This window comes from Lontra canadensis, unplaced genomic scaffold (assembly GCF_010015895.1).
Source record: "Lontra canadensis isolate GAN:19392208 unplaced genomic scaffold, GSC_riverotter_1.0 scaffold197, whole genome shotgun sequence".
Classification (NCBI taxonomy): Eukaryota; Metazoa; Chordata; class Mammalia; order Carnivora; family Mustelidae; genus Lontra; species Lontra canadensis.
In genome coordinates, this window is record NW_022631191.1 from 1049107 (window position 1) to 1064882 (window position 15776).

A 15776-nucleotide genomic window follows, 5' to 3' on the forward strand; every position below is an offset into this window, starting at 1 on the left:
AAAAATATGTATGTATTTTTATCTTCATATTATATTGACAGTGTTTAGCATATTTTTGTCTTTGAATTATAAAGGCAGGATAATTTTGCATCTCCGTTTTCTTATTTAATGGTTTGTTAAAAATTCACTAAATCACTTGTATAACTATGTCTCTTTTAATGGCTACCTAATATTCCATAGTTTGTTCCATAATTTATTCAACTGTTTCCCTATTAATGTATATTCTGTTTTTTCCTGTTATGAACAATGATTGCTACATTAAGCAATTTTATATATGTCCTTACTTAATGATAATTTTGATTCTTTGTAAGAGTCCCAGTAATCTCCATGTTACTTTAATTGGCCCTTACCCAATGAGTAGTGAATTTGACCATCTTTTCATGTTTGGCTATTAGAATTTGCTCTTGTGGGATTATCTGTTCATTTGCCCATTTTTCTCTTGGTTTAGTGTTTTTCTACAAAAGTTCTGTTGGAGTTATTAGCCCTTTGTCTCTTTTAAAAGTATTTTCCCCCAAATCTTTGTGTTCTTTTTGTTTATTGTGTTTATGTACATACTGTTTTCAAAAATGGTTCAAAAGAAGGTAAACGGCTTCTAGACGAAATGTTGAACATCATGTTTTGATCTTTATGAAAAAATGACTCTGTATGTGGTATCTTTTCTCATGGTAGTTTTTTGGTGACTCCCTTAACCCAGTGATGTGGGCCAGTTGTGAATATGAATAGTGGTTAGTTAACTGCAAATATAGAGAAAGTTCTCCAAGAAGACTTAATGAATTGTTGAAAGCTAGTTGATTTTTGTTGCTGTTGTTATTGTTACTGTTGTGGTTGTTTTAAATTTATTTAAATTCAGTTTAGTTAACATAGAGTGTATTATTAGTTTCAGGGGTAGAATTTAGTGATTCATCAGTTGCATATAATACCCAGTGCTTATTACTTCAGGTGCCTAATGCCGATCACCCAATTACCCCATCCTCCAAATGACCTCCCCTGCAGCAGCCCTCAGTTTGTTTCCTGTAGTTGAGTCTCTTATGGTTTGCCTCCCTCTTTTTATCTTATTTTATTTTTCCTTCCCTTCCACATGTGAGTGAAATCATAAGGTGATTATCTTTCTGTGACTGACTTATTTCGCTTAGCATAATACCTTCTAGTTCATCCGCATCTTGCAAATGGCAAGATTTCATTCTTTTTGATGGCTAAGTAATATTCCATTATATATATTTATATATATACACACACATATATATATACACACATACATATATACACACATACATACATACTACATCTTCTTTATCCATTCATCTATTGATGGACATTTGGGCTCTTTCCATAGTTTGGCTATTGTAGACATTGCTGCTATAAACATTGGGGTGCAGGTACCCCTTCAGATTACGACGTTTGTGTCCTTTGGGTAAGTACCTACTAGTGCAGTTGCTGGGTCATAGGGTAGCTCTATCTTCAACTTATTGAGGAACCTCCATACTGTTTTCCAGAGTGGCTGCACCAGTTTGCATTGCCACCAACAGTGTAAGAGGGTTCCCCTTTCTCCACATCCTTGCCAGTATCTGTTTCCTTAGTTGTTCATTTGAGCCATTCTGACAGGTGTAAGGTGGTATCTCACTGTGGTTTTGATTTGTATTTCCCTAATGCCAGGTGACGTTGAGCACTTTATCATGTGTCTGTTAGCTCTATGTATGTCTTCTTTGGAGAAATGTCTGTCCATGTCTTCTGTCCATTTCTTGACTAGATTTTTTTGTTCTTTGGGTGTTGTGTTTGGTAAGTTTTTTTAAAAGACTTTATTTGGGATTTCTGGGTGGTTCAGTCAGTTTAGTGGCTGCCTTTGGCTCAGGTCATGATCCCAGGGTTCTAGGATCAAGCCCCACATCCCTGCTCAGTGGGGAGCCTGCTTCTCCCTTTCCCTCTGCATGCTGCTCCCCCTGCTTGTGCTATCTCTCTCTCTCTCTCTGTCAAATAAATAAAATCTTTTAAAATGTTTTTTTTATTTTTAAAGATTTTATTTATTTGAGAGAACACAAAGAGGGGAAGGGCAGAGGGAGGGAGAGAAGCATGCTCCCAGCTAAGCAGGGAGTCAGATAGCAGGGCTCTGAGACCACTCATCCGTTTTGAGCCAGTTGGTTTTGTGAAGATCTAGTACACTGGTTCTCAAACTTGAGCTTGTATCAAGTAAGTTTATATTGGTCTCCCCCTCCTGTTTATGATTCAGTAGGCCCAGAACAAGGCCCAATAATGTGCATTGTTGTTGTTGTTTTTCAATTTTTATTTATTTGTTAGAGCGAGTTGAACACAGGTTGGGGGGGGTGGGGAGAGGGAGAAGCAGACTCCCGGCTGAGCAGGGAGCACGACGTGGGGCTCCATCCCAGGACCCCAGGATCATGATCTGAGCTGAAGACAGACATTTAACCAACTGAACCACCAAGGCACACCGATAATGTCCATTGTTTACAAATTTCTAGGTGAGACTAAGACTACGGTCCAGGGACCACACTTTGAAAACCCTGGTCTAGTCTATCCTGTTGTGTAAAGTTACAAAATCTTACTGAATTCTTATAGCCGCATCTCAAAGAACATCAAGCCTTTTTCCTGATGTCTGAATACTTACTCTTTAGCAAATCCCATCTAGTGAGGTGGTGTCAAATATGCCTTTATGGCATGGTTGGTAAAATATTTATTGGGTGTCTGCTTAATTGCTAGAATCATGGTAACACTACGGGTAGGTGAGCATAATGAAATTGAGAAGTTACATTATTTTTGGGAATAGCCTGTGGGCTCTTAGCCTCTGATGAACTGTGAAATGTATTATTTGTTGTTACTGTGGTAGGGGTTGTTATATAGCATGGTTTGGAATAAAAATACAGGTGTGTCAGCCTGAGACTGACTCTTAAATCCACACCCAAACCTTCCAGTTGATACCATTTAAGAGGTATATAACCAACCCTCTGCTGGATGTAATACAAAACATGTTCTTTTCTTTATAAAGCTCACATAGTTGAGAAAGCAGATATATGTGCATAATAAAAAGGACAAAGAACTATTTATTCTGAGTAGTCTAATAAATACCCTAGAATCTCAAACATTTCATAGATTTACCTTGCTGGCTGCAAAAGAAACTTTTCCCCATAATAAAAATATATGCTCAGTATTTTTAAATATTTAGAAATGTACAAAAGATAATTTATCATGATTTTCTTAGTCTTTGTTTTATGTGTATTTCTTTACATAGCTGAACACATGGTATATATAATTTTATAACTTTAATGTATTAGCATTGGTGTTTTCCCCTATTAACTTTACATAATTTTGTAAGAAATGTTTCTTCGTGTGTAATATTATAAATGTCACTGGGTCACAGACTTTCATGAATCAGGTTTGGTTTGGCACATGGTTTTTTAAGGATTCCAGCTTAGCACAACTTTCTAGTCATTGGTGCTCTATTTTTATCAGATTACAAAAGACAGAAGGAAAGATTTTGCAGTGACACTTATAAGTATGCTAAAGCAATTAGTCTTGACAGCAGAAGAAACAAAAGGAACAATGTGAAGGTGTACACCCTTTCAAGCTTATTCTGCCTTGCAAATTCAGATCTTTGGTTTGATCCTGGGTCTCATTCTCTCTGTCTTTTCTGTGTGGCACCAAATCCTCATTGTTATCAGCAAATTACATGTTTTTTCACTAGAAGTCCTGGGAATAGCCAAAAAAGTAGAAAATGTAATGACAAAGTATTTTTCTTATTGGGTATTAAACTTTTTAAGTAAAGCTGTAGGAATTAAGGTAGCATGGTAGCAACAGTGGAATTCAGTTGAATATTTACACAAATAGATCCAACACATAGGATTTGAATTTATAATAATGACAACGTTTCCCATTAGCAGAAAAAGTAGCTATTCAATAAATAATATTATAACAACTGGCTAACTATTTGTGGGGCAATTAAGGTAGATTCTGCCTCAAAGTAAAATTAAGATGTATTGAAAAGTTGAGTGTTGAAAGCATGAAGCTAAAAGCATTCAAAGAAAGTATAACTACGTGTTCTCAGTTGTTTTGGGTGGGCAGTCATTTGGGGAATGAAACCAATACCATCAGAGAAGAAATAGATATAAAAATAATGGTTTTATACCTTCTGTAAGTGAATATTTTAAGTACTCTCAAGTTACACCAGCATATGATTATCTCCATTAACAGAACATTTCTCATTGTTTGGGTAATTTTTCAGTATTTTTCTGTTGTAAATAATGCCACAATGACTATCTTTAATGCATCAATATTTGGTAACAGATGCCTTTATCAAGTTCTTAATGAATGTTGGACCTTGTAATTTATACATTCTTATCTCATGTAATCATCAGAAAGATGCTATAAGCTCATTTTCTCAATTTTATACCTAAACTCAATTTTGAGATAAAGATCAAAAACATTGAGTATCTTACTCTGACTGTTGAAGATGATCATAATAGCCAGCTGCCTTAAATCTTTCCCTTTTCACTGGTTCCTCCTATCTATATGTATATTTGAAAAAGAGCAAGAGAAAGCAAGAACATACATATTTTTTTTTTGGTCAGTCTAAAAGCATGTCTATTTCTGTTGATTTTTTTTTCAAAGAACCAAAATTGGTTCACTTGATTTCTGTTTCGTTTACCTCTGCTATAATTTTTGCCATTTCCTTCTTTTTGTTTGCTTTGGGTCTGGTTTGCTCTTTTTTCTGTAGTTTCGTAAGGTAGAAAGTTAGGTTACTGATTTTAGATCTTTCTTTTTTTTAAAGGTAGGCAATTACAGCTGTGAATTTTCCTGTAAGCACTGCTTTCAGCAAATCCTATAAGTTTTGGTATGTCATATTATTTTCATTCATCTTGGGGAATTTTCTAATTTCCCTTGTGATTTCTTCTTTTACCCATTGGTTGTTAGGAGTGTGTTGTTTAATTTTCACGTATTTGTGAATTTTTCAGATTTCCTTCTGTTTGGGATTTCTAACTTGGAGACGATAACTTTGTATGATTCTATTCTTTCTTAATTTCTTAAAGTTTGTTTTGTTGCCTAACATGTGGTCTATCTGGGAGAATGTTTTATATGTACTTTAGAAGAATGTAGGGACGCCTGGGTGGCTCAGTGGGTTAAAGCCTCTGTCTTCTGCTCAGGTCATGATCCCAGGGTTCTGGGATCGAGCCCCTCTCTGCTTGGCAGGGAGCCTGCTTCCTCCTCTCTCTGCCTACTTGTGATTTCTGTCAAATAAATAAATAAAATCTTAAAAAATAAGAAGAATGTATATCCCATTGGGTGGATTGTTAACATACATTTATCTGTTAGGTCTAGTTTAATGTTCAAGTCTTCTATCCTTGTTTTTTTGTCTAGTTACAAACATTTTCCCTTTGGATTAGACTAACACTTGAGTAATGAAGAGTTAGTTTGAATTAATACTTAGTTTTAATAGTACACAAAGAATTTGGTCCTGTATAGCTCTGTTCTCGCATTTTGTGTTGCCACAAATTACATCTTCATACATTGTGTGCTCATCAGCATAGATTTATAATTACTGTTATATATAGTTGTCTTTTAAAACACAGAAAACGAGGGGTTATAAACTTAAAAATATGTTAATACTGACTTTTATAATTTACCTATGTAGTTACATTACTGGTGTTTTTATTTCTTCACATGGATTCAGGTTACTGTCTTGTGCCCTTTCATTTCAAACTGAAGGACTCCAATTAGCATTTCTTGAATCACGTGTACCAGCAACAAGGTCCCTCCGCTTTTATCTGGAATTCTTAATTTCTCCTACATTTTTGAAGGATAATTGTGTCAGATCCAGAATTTTTGATTGGCAGTTCTCTTCTTCTAGCACTTGGAGTATCTCTTCCTCCATGTACTCTGACCTCCATGGTTTCTGATGAAAAAAAAATCAGCTTTCGATCTTACTGAGGATCACTTGTACATGACAGTTTCTTTTGCTCTTGCTGCTTCAAGCTTTCCCTGAATTGGATTTGTAGATCATGTCTTTGGTGAAATTTGAGATGATTTTAGCAATTATTTCCATAAATAATTTCTCTGTTCCCCTTTCTCCCCTCTTTCTGAGACTCTCATTATGCATACATTGGTATACTTGATGGGAGTCCCACATATCTCTTTGACTTACTTTTGATATTCCTTCTTTCTGCTCTTCCAACTGGGTAATATCAGTTAACCTAGCTTCAAATTTCTTGATATCTTTTCACCTTCCAGTATTTATTTGCAAATATACTTGTCTCAGAATTTTTACAAAAGTAATACATGTTTAGTGTTGAAAGTAAGAAAGTACACCATCATGTACAAAAAATAAGCAATAGCATTGTGTTCCATATCCTGCTTTTCCCTCCACATAACCCATGGTATTTTCCCACAGCATTAAATATTTCCTTGAAAATGTGATTTTTAAAATAGAACTACCGTATGATCCAGTAATCACATAACTGGGCATTTACCCAAAGAATACAAAACACTAATACAAAACACTAATTCGAGAGGGTATATGCATTCTTATGTTAATTACAGCATTATTTACAGTAGCCAAACTGTGGAAGCAGCACAAGTCCCATGGATGAATGGATAAACAGTGGAAGAATATTCAGCCATAAGAAGAATGAAATCTTGCCATTTGTAACAACATGGATGGAGCTGGAGAGTATAATGCTAAGCAAAATAAGTCAGTCAGAGAAAAACAAATACCATTTGATTTCACTCACGTGGAATTTAAGGAACAAATGAACAAAGGGAAAAAGACAAACCAAAAGCCAAACAGATCGTAGCCTGAGGGGAGCTGGGTGAAATAGGTGAAGAGGATTAAGAGTACACTTCATGGGGGTGCCTGTGTGGCTCAGTGGGTTAAAGCCTCTGCCTTCAGCTCAGGTCATGATCTCAGGGTCCTGGGATCAAGCCTGCTCTCTGCTCAGCAGAACACCCCCCCCCCCGCCACTTGTGATCTCTGTCAAATAAATAAGATTTTTTTTTAAAGAGTATACTTCTTGATGAGAACATAATAATACATGAAATTGTTGAATCACTGTATTGTATACCTGAAAGTAAGTTAATACTGTATGTTAACTGTACTGGAACTAAAATAAAAATTACTAAATGTGTTGACTTAAAGATTTAAAAAATAATGTTTGTTTTAGTACTTTGTAGGAAAATAGAAAATGTAAAGAAAATAGAAAATGTAAAGAAAATTTTAAAGATTAGGCGGTAGTCTTGGCTTCAAAACCACCTCCTGGTCCTCCTGAGTTTCCAGAACTGCCCTTCTGTGTCTCTTGGCAAGTACCTCCCTGTGCTCAGCCTCTGAGTGTTAAAGTGGCTCAGGGATCCACCCTTGGCTTTCTTGTATAATTGCTGACTCAAAAATCTTTACTGGATATATAATAGATACCTCAGTTGTAATGTGTACAGTATCAGACTTCTGACTTCTCCCATTTGTTTCCCCCAGGCTCGGTCTATTCTATGTACCTGGCCCCTTTCCTTTCCTGGACAGTGCTAGGTACACTCTTCCTGCAGGACCTCTACACAGCTATGTTCCCAGTCTGTGGCTTGTTCCTTCATCTTTACCACTATCTCTGCAAGGTCTTTCCTAACATCCTGTTTTAAAATTGGAACACCCTGTGTACTCTCTGTCACCCTCTTTGCTTTTATTTTTCTTTATAACACATATTACCTACCACCTGATGTTCTATGTATTTAATTAGGTTAGTTGATTCATACCTCTCCCTGCTTACATCTGCTGGTAAAACACTCAAAAAGTGAATATTTTCATTTTTGTTACTGTCCTTTACAATGCTGTAATTTGTTTGCTTCCTTTTTTATAACCTTTGTTGATATTTGATGAAATATTCTCATGGCTTCCTTTACTTCTTTGTGTATGATTTCCTTTAGCCCTTTGAGCATATCTAAAATTATCTTTGCCTATTAAGTCGAGTATCTGGATTTAGGAACAGTTTTTGGTTTTTTTCTAGCTTTATTGAAATATAATTGATCTATAACGTGTAAATTTAAGGTTTACAGCATATTGATTTGATATACTTGAATGTTACAAAGTGATTACCATACTAGGATTATCACCTCACATAGTTATTCCTTTTTTGGGGGGAGAACATTTAATATTTACTCTGAGCAACTGATAAATATATAACACAGTATTGTTAACTATAGTCACCGTGCTATACATTGGATTCCTAGGTCTTACCATAAAACTTGAAGTTTGTACCCTTTGACCAACATCTTTCCATTTGCCCCAGGCCCTAGCCCCTGGCAACCACCATTCTGTTTCTGTGAGTTCAGCTTTTTAAATTCCACATATAAGTGATATGATACAGTAATTGTCTTTCTGTATCTGACTTGACAGAATAATACTCCTGTGTGTGTGTCATATTCTTTATCCATTCACCCATAGATGAACACTTAGTTTGTCACCATATGTTGTCTAGTGTGAATAATGTTCCAGTTAATAGGAGAGGGCAGATACCTCTTTGATGTCCTGATATCATTTCCTTTGGATATATACCCAGAACTGGGATTGCTGAGTCATATAGTAGTTCTATTTTAATTTTTTGAGGATAGCATTTTTCATAGTAGCTGTACCAATTTACATCCCCACCAACAGTACAAAAGGGTCTCCTTTTCTCCAAATCTTAACCAATACTTGTTATCTCTTGTCTTTTTGATAGTAGTCTAGATTCTAACAGGTATGAGGCAGTATCTTATTGTGGTTATGATTTGCATTTCCCTGATGAATGTGATACTGAACACTATTTCATATACCTGTTGGCCATTTGTAGGTCTTCTTTGGGAAAATGTGTACTTAAACCCTCTACCCTTTTTTAAATCACTTTTTGTGTATTGCTGAGTTGTAATGAATTCTTCTAGTGTTTTCTCCCTTGTTTTTTGCCTTTGTTGCTTGTACTAATGGTATCCAAAAAAAAGTAATTGCCAAGACCAGTGTCAGGGAGCTTTTACTGTTTTCTTCTAGTAGTCTTACAGTTTCAGGTCTCACGTTGAAGTCTTTAATCCATTTCAGGTTTATTTTTTTGAGGGGTAAAAAGAAAGGAGTACATTTTCATTTTTCTGCATTTTGTTATCCAGTTTTCCCAGCACCATTTAGCAAAGAGTCTGTGCTTTCCCCCATTGATTATTCTTGGATCCCTGTCAAATATTAGTTGACCATATATATGACGGTTTATTTCTGGGCTCTTGTTTCTGTTTTGTTGGTGTATTTGTCTGTGTTTATGTCAATACCATACTGTTTTATTGCTCTAGCTATGTAATGTTTGAAAGCTGTTCCTTCTCAAGATTGTGTTAGCTATTTAGGGTTTTTTGTGGTTCCATGTAAATTTGAGGATTTTTTTTTCTATTTCTCTGAAAAAAATGTCATTGGAATTTTAAATAGCAATTATATGAATCTGTAGATGGCCCTTGGATTCTGTGGACATTTTAACATTCTTGTGATTCATGAAAACAGGATATCTTTACATTTGTGTCTTTAATTTCTTTCATCAGTGTTTTGTAGTTTTCGATGTACAGGTCTTTCACCTTGCTTAAATTTATTGCTCTTGTGCTACTATAAATGGGATTGTTATCCTTTTTAACTTTTTTTTGGGGGGGGTGGAGAGTGAGCAGGAGTGGGGCAGGGATGGGCAGAGGGAGAAGGAGAGAAACCCAAGAATCCCAAGCAGGCTACACACCCAGCACAGAGCCCACCCTGGGGCTCAGTCTCACAACCCTGAGATCATGACTTGAGCTGAAATTAAAGAGCTGGATGTTTAACCAGCTGAGCCACTCAGGTGCCCAGGGATTGTTTTCTTAGAAATTTCTTTTTCATATAGTTTATTGTTAATGTATAGAAATGTGGCTGATTTCTGTACATTGATTTTATATCCTGCAACTTTGCTGAATTTATTCTAACAGGTTTTTTTGTGTGGTTTTTAAGGGTTTTTTTAATGCATAAGATATCACTTATAAATGGAGACAGTTTTACTTCTTGTTTTCTGAAATGGATGCCTTTTATTTCTTTTCTTACCTAATTGTTCTGGCTAGGACTTCTAGTACTATAATTGAATAGGAGTGTTAAGAGTGGGCACCCTTGTCTTGTTCAGGATCTTAGAGGGAGAGCTTTTGTCTTCTTACCATTTGAGTATGATGTTAGCTATGGACTTGTCACATATGGCCTTTATTAAAATATTGAGCTGTGTTCCTTCTGTACCTCGTTTTTGACTTTTTTATCATGAAAGAATATTGACTTTTTGTCATGTTTTTTTCAGCATCTATTGATATCTTGGATTTTTGTCTTTTATTCTCTTAATGTGGTATGTCATATTTATTGGCATGTATATGATGAACAGTCATTGCATCCCAAGGATTAATCCCACTTGATAATTGTATATGATCATTTTAATGTACTGTTTCAATTTTTTGCTAGTATTTTGATGACAGTTTTTATGTCTTCATTTATCAGGGATGATAGCCTGTTTTCTTGTAGTGTCCTTATCTGGCTTTGCCATCAGGGTAATTTTGGCCTCTTAAAATGAGTTTGGAAGTCTGGCCTCTTCAATTTTTTGGTAAGAAATTGAGAAGGCTTGGTGTTAATTCTTTAAATGTTTGGTGAATATATACCAGAAAAACCATCTGGTCCTAGCCTTTTCTGTATTGGGTATGTTTTGATTACTGATTTAATCTTCTTTACTCATTATCGGTTTCTTCTGATTTTCTGTTTCTTCATTATCCACTATTGTAAGTTCTGTTTCTAAGAAATTTTCCAGTTCTTACAGGTCATGCAATATGTTGGCAATTTGTTCATATATAGTTTCTTTTTTTACTAAGTTTTTAAATTCTAATTCCACTATAGCTAGCATACAGTGTTTTATTAGTTTTAGGAATACAGTATAGTGATTCAACAACTCTTATAGAATTTATTTTTTTTAAGATTTTTTATTTATTTATTTGACAGAGATCACAAGGAGGCAGAAAGGCAGGCAGAGAGAGAGGAAGGGAAGCAGGTTCCCCACTGAGCAGAGAGCCCAACGTGGGGCTCGATCCCAGCACCCTGGGATCATGACCCGAGCTGAAGGCAGAGGCTCTAACCCACTGAGCCACCCAGGCGCCCCAACAGCTCTTAACATTACTCAGTGCTCATCATAAGTGTACTCTTACACCCCACGACCTATTTCACCCATCTCTCTCCCCACCTCCCAACCAGTAACCATCAGTTTGTTCTCTATAATGAAGACTTTCTTGGTTTGTGTCTCTCTCCTTTTTTTCCCCTTTGCTTATTTTGTTTCTTAAATTCCACTTACAGGTGAAATAATTTCACTTATCCTTTCTATCTTAATCTTTTCTATCTATGTGGTATCATTTGTAATGTCTCTCCTCATTTCTGATTTAAGTTTTCACTCTTATTTTCTTAGTCTATCTAGAATTTCATCTATTTCGTTTATCTTTTCAAAGAAACCCTTGGTTGTTTTGTTTTTGGTTTTTTGGGGGAGTCTCTATTTCATTTATTTCTGCTGTGATCATTGTTACTTCCCTGCCTTCTACTAACTTCAGGATTCGTTTGTTCTTTTGTATCCTTGAGTTATAAAGTTAGGTTGTGTATTTGAGATCTTTCTTGTTTTTTACTATAGTCATTTATCCCTATAAACTTCTCTCTTAGTTCTACTTTTGGTGCATCCCATAAGTTTTGATAGGTTTCCGTTGTCTTTTGTCCTGGTATTTTTAAATTTCCCTTTTGACTTCTTTTTTTTTTTTTTTTTGAATCATTAGTTCTTCACAAGTGTATTGTTTAGTTTCCACATATTGTGAATTTTCCAGTTTTCCTCCTGTTAATTGATTTCTAGTTTTATACCATTGTGGTTAGGAAAGATACTTGGTGTAATTTCAGTCTCTTATATATGCTAAGACTTATTTTGTAACTTACTGTGTAATCTATGTGGAGAATGTTCTATGTGCAGTTGAGAAGAGTGTATATTCTGTTCAGTGAAATGTTCTGTATATTCCTTGTAGGTTGCCATTTGCAATAATATGGATGGAGCTTTCTAGAAAGTATTACACTAAGTGAAATAAGTCAGAGAAAGACAAATACCATATGATTTCAGTATTTGTGGAATTTAAGAAACAAAACAAGCAAGGGAAAAGATAGGCAAACCAAGAAACACACTCTTATCTATAGAGAACAAACTGATGGTTACAGGGTGTAGATGTTGGGGGGTTGGGTTAAATAGGTGATAGGGATTAAGGAGTACACTTGTGATGAGCATTGACTGGCTGTTGAATGAAAAGTGTTGAATCATTATATTGTACACCTGAAACTGATATCCCACTGTATTAACTGGAATTTAAATAAAAACTTTTTTTAAAAGGTATAGTTTAAATTCAACATTTCCTTATATTCTGTTGGGACAGTTTATCCATTGGTGAAAAAAGTAGAGTATTAACATCTCCTATCGTTATCTTTTTTTAATCTGTTTCTCCCTTCAGATCTGTTAGTATTTGCTTTTAATGTATTTGGGTGCTCCAGTATTGTATGTATATAATTTACAATTGCTAGATACTCTTTGAATTAACCCTTTTATCATTATATAATGACCTTCTTTGTCTCTTTTTTTTTTAAGATCTTATTTATTTATTTGACATAGAGAGATCACAAGTAGGCAGAGAGGCAGGCAGAGAGAGGGGGAAGCAGGCTCCCTGCTGAGCAGAGAGCCCGATGTGGGTCTCGATCCCAGGACCCTGGGATCACGACCCGAGCCAAAGGCAGAGGTTTTATCCACTGAGCCACCCAGGCACCCCTCTTTGTCTCTTGTTACAGGTTTTAAGTAAAAGTATTTTGTCTGATACAAGTACAGCTACCCATGCTCTCCTTGAGTTTCTATTGCATAGAATATCTTTTCCATTCTTTCACTTTGAGTCTACATGTATCCTTAAAGCTGGAGTGAGTCCCTTGTAAGCTGCTGAGACTTTGTTTAAATTTTATTTAAATTCAATTAATTAACATATATATTATTTGTTTTGGGGGTACAGGTCTGTAATTCATCAGTCTTATATCCAGTGCTCTTTACAACAGATACCCTCCCCAGTGTCCATCATCCACTTAGCCCAACCCTCCACCCCTCTCTACTCCAGCAGCCCCTCTCTACTCCAGCAACCTCCATAAGAGCCCTTATGCTTTGTCTCCCTCTCTGCGTTTGTCTTGTTTCATTTTTTTTCTCTCTTCCCCTCTGATCCTCTGCCTTGTTTCTTAAATTCCACATATCAGTGAGATCATATGATAATTGTCTTTCTCTGATTGACTTATTTCACTTAGTATAATACCCTCTAGTTCATCCATGTTGTTGCAAATGGCCAGATTTCATTTTTGATGGCTGCATAATATTCCTGTGTGTGTGTGTGTGTGTGTGTGTGTGTGTGTGTGTGTGTGTGTGTGTATTTCTATACCACGTCTTTATCCATTCATCTGTCAGTGGACATCTGGGCTCTTTCCATAATTTAGCAACATTGATGCTATAAACATTGGGGTGCAGGTGACCCTTCAGATCACTACATTTGTATCTTTGGGGTAAATATCCAGTAGTGCAATTTCTGGGTTGTAGGGTAGCTTTATTTTCAACTTTTGGAGGAACCTCCATACTATTTTCCAGAGTGGCTGCACCAGCTAGAAGGGTTTCCTTTCTCCACATCCTTGCCAACATCTGTTTCCTGATTTGTTAATTTTAGCCATTCTGACTGATATGAGGTGGTATCTCATTGTGGTTTTGATTTGTATTCCCCTGATGCCAAGTGATGTTGAGTACTTTTTCTTGTGTCTTTTGGATGTCATCTTTGGAGAAATGTCTCTTCATGTCTTCTGCCCATTTCTTGATTCGGTTTTGTTTTTTTAATCCATCCAGCCATACTGTGCCTTTTAATTGGAAAATCAGTACATCTGCATTTAGAGTAATTATTGATAGGCGAGGACTTAGTAATGCCATCTTTTTGTTTTCTGGCTGTTCTGTATTTTCCTGTCCTTTATTCCTCTCTCCCTGCCTTTCTTTGTGAATTGATGGTTTCCCATAGTAGTATGCTTTGATTCCTTTTTGTTTATCTTTTTTCTGTCTAATCTAGGTTTTTGTTTTGTGGTTACCATGAGCTTTACATAAAACATAGATAAGTCTTTTTTAAGCTGATAACAACTTTGGTCACACACAGATACTCTACCCTTTAACTTCCCCCAACCTTATTTTATGTTTTTAATGTTCAGTTTACCTCTTCTCAAATTGTATATTCATTAATAAATTATTTTAGCTCTTACTGTTTTTTAATATTTTTGTCCTTTGAACTTTATCATCCATGGATGATCATTTGTTTGTTTTGTTAGTTTTTCCAAACCCTTGAGTCAGGGTTGACTTCCAATAGATCACAGTGAGGATTCTGTTCTCCCAACCCAGAAGCAGGTCATCTATGAATGGTTTAGCTCCAGGTTCCCACAAATGTGCATTGTGTGACAGGCAAGGGGGCAGCCCTCTTTCTGGCCATATCCCATTTCCTGGGATGAGCAGCTATAAGCACCAGACCCTGGTCCCAACAGGTGGCAGGGACGGTGGGGGACTGGCTGTCTGAGGCCAGCTGAGGCCCCATGACCCTGCCGTATTATTATTCTGCCTGGGCGGGATCCTGACTTAGAGGCATTCAGTCATAATCCCACAAATCATACCTTCATCCATGGGTGATTCTTTAAGACCATGTTCTCCTGGGGCTCCTCAGAGTGGCAGTAGCTGGTTCATAGGCCACTGCAGGGTGTGTAGCTGGGACCAAGGTCTTTTAAGTCTATTACCCAGTAGGCAATTGGGTGGGACTCTTCACCACCCCCATCCTTGGGTTTATGGGGCTAGGTTCCCCAACTCCAGCAAAGGCACTTTTGTTCATGGGTGGATGCCAGTTGCTGCATAGGGGCAGTGAGATATGTCTTATTTAGCCGTAATGCTGACATCACTGCTCATGCTCATGTTGCTGTAATTTCTTTTTCCTTTGTGTGTTTCATAGTCTTGTTTTTGTATACCTCATAGGGTTTTTTTGTTGAATGGTGGACATTTTTAATATTATAATGTGGCAACTTTGGAAATCAAATTCTCACCCTTCACCAGGGTTTGTTGTTATGGTTTTTTGTTGTTTCTTTATACTTTCCTGACCTGATTTCATAATTACATGATCATCAGAATCTATGCTCTTAGATTAGTGGTTAGCTAGTTATTTGCCTTAAATTCCTGAACAAAAAAAATACATACTTCCCTTCCCCCACCCCAGTCTTTGCACAGGTAGGTTCTGTGTATATGTTAGTATCTTCAGTGGCAATACTCATATCTTCACTGCTTAACCAGGATGTTTACAAACTCTGCCTTAGCCTTCACTTGTGACTTGAACAGAGCCTGATGACCACCCAGGCATGTAGACCTTAGGGCTTTCTTGGGTCTTTCCTGAGAATGTGCTTAACCTTGGGCATACACGTGGCCTCCTAGATTCCCAGGAGTCTGTGACACTTTTCCAAGCTCTTATTCTCCGAAGCATCTCACACCCTAGCCTTTTCCCCTTAAGCTTTTCAGTTTGTCTGTTGTTGAATGCAATTGTTTGCCTTGTCCCATGAAGCAGGGATTAATGCATTTGCTATTTAATGTTTTCAACAAATGTTCACCCCACCCTTGGGAGCATTCCAAATCAAGTAAAAATGTTTGATATCTCAAGCACTGTTGAAAATGCAAGCGAGTTTATTAAGCAAG

The 15776-nt window shown here is 36.5% G+C and overlaps 1 protein-coding gene across 13 annotated transcripts in view; it reads left to right on the top strand.

Annotated features, from left to right (window-relative positions):
* The window catches only part of HUWE1 (HECT, UBA and WWE domain containing E3 ubiquitin protein ligase 1), a 168916-nt gene that overhangs the window by 46005 nt on the left and 107135 nt on the right, over window positions 1–15776 (top strand). The window lies entirely within an intron of this gene.